Source organism: Castor canadensis, chromosome 7 (genome assembly GCF_047511655.1).
Source record: "Castor canadensis chromosome 7, mCasCan1.hap1v2, whole genome shotgun sequence".
NCBI lineage: Eukaryota > Metazoa > Chordata > Mammalia > Rodentia > Castoridae > Castor > Castor canadensis.
The window spans coordinates 81,674,240-81,675,750 of NC_133392.1; the positions used below are offsets into that span (position 1 = coordinate 81,674,240).

Here is a 1,511-nt window from a genome sequence, read left to right on the forward strand (position 1 = left end):
AGTGAGTGATTTGTTAGTAAGAAGTAAATAAAACTTAAACAATTTGTGAATGGAAATTAAAATTGGCAGACAATATCCTGGTAGCACAGGTGGCCACCCAAATAATGTCCCACTTCTCTACAAGTGCAAGAGAGAGGACTTGTCAGAGAAGACACAGCTTTTGTTGGAGGGCAGAAAGGTAACTGACATGCCCCAGTGGGATTGTGCTAAAATTTTTTTCCCCAGAGTATCAAGGAAAGTTGTTCCCTAGAATGTGTTTCTTAGGAAGAATTTCTCTACAAAACAAGCATCAGAGGTAATCTGTTGGCCCTGAGCTGTTCATTTCTACAAACTGTAGGAACATTGTACTAGGGAAGCCATGTCTACTGCAGTGCCTGGCACTGGAGAAGACATCCATGCTGCTGAGGCTGGTCCTATCTACAGCACCCTGCCAGGAGGAGTGTGTCAGACCACAAAGAAAAGGTCTTTCTTTCTGCAAAGTCTTTTATTATCCTCTACTGATAAAACTTACAAGTATGCCAGATGGCTAAGGAAAAATTGTGCCTACCTTCAATCCTGACATGGACAGTGATGTATAGATTTGGTTTTGACAGACAATAAATTAATAACTGTCCAAGGAACTAACTGTGTAGAAGGAGGTTCTAGGCTGGTAAAACAAAATAGATTTGAGGAAATCACTCAAGAATTAGTAGAACTTTTTGAGGGAGATGTGGTTGTGGATGCAGTGTAGCTTTGTTCTGTTCACCCCTCCTCCTGACCCACCACTGTTCGCTCCCATCAAGGAACAAGTTTGGACAGGAAGCTGCACTTTAGCCATGGCTTTTAAAGATACTGGAAAAACCCCTGTGGAGCCAGAGGTGGCAATTCACTAAATTCAAATCACCCTCACCAGCCGCAATGTGAAGTTTCTGGAGAAGGTGGGTGCTGACTTGATCAGAGGTGCCAAGGAAAAGAACCTCATAGTGAAAGGACCAGTCCACATGCTGACCAAGACTTTGAGAGTCACTAGAAGAGAAACACCTTGTGGTGAAGGTTCTAAGACATGGGATAGGTTCCAGATGAGAATCCACAGCAACTCATTGACTTGCACAGCCCTTCTGAGATTGTTAAACAGATTACTTCCATCAGTACTGAGCCAGGAGTGGAGGTTGAAGTCACCACTTCAGATGCCTAAGTCAACTATTTTACTAAACTTAATAAACTGACTTATAAATTGTTTTTTAAAAAAGGGTTAGTAGAAGTTATTCTCCTCATGCATTTGCTTTGAATATAATTTAATGTTTCTATAATATAGAAAGGTGTTCACATATTGAAACAGAAATAATCAAGATTCAGAATACTGGGTATATGGACTGGGTTGTATGACTACCTAACAAATCTCTCTGAACTTCTGACCCTTTATAAAATTAAGTATCTGAAGTTAATACTATCTGAGGCTCCTCTGTAGTTATTATAATATCTGATAATGAAAACAAGAACTTGAATGAGCATCACTAATATGCATACAGTTT

General features: G+C 40.0%; 1 pseudogene; it reads left to right on the forward strand.

Moving 5' to 3' along the window:
• The first annotated feature begins 815 nt into the window (after positions 1-815).
• Positions 816-1,174, forward strand: LOC141424644 (small ribosomal subunit protein uS10-like; annotated as a pseudogene).
• Positions 1,175-1,511: the final 337 nt, after the last annotated feature.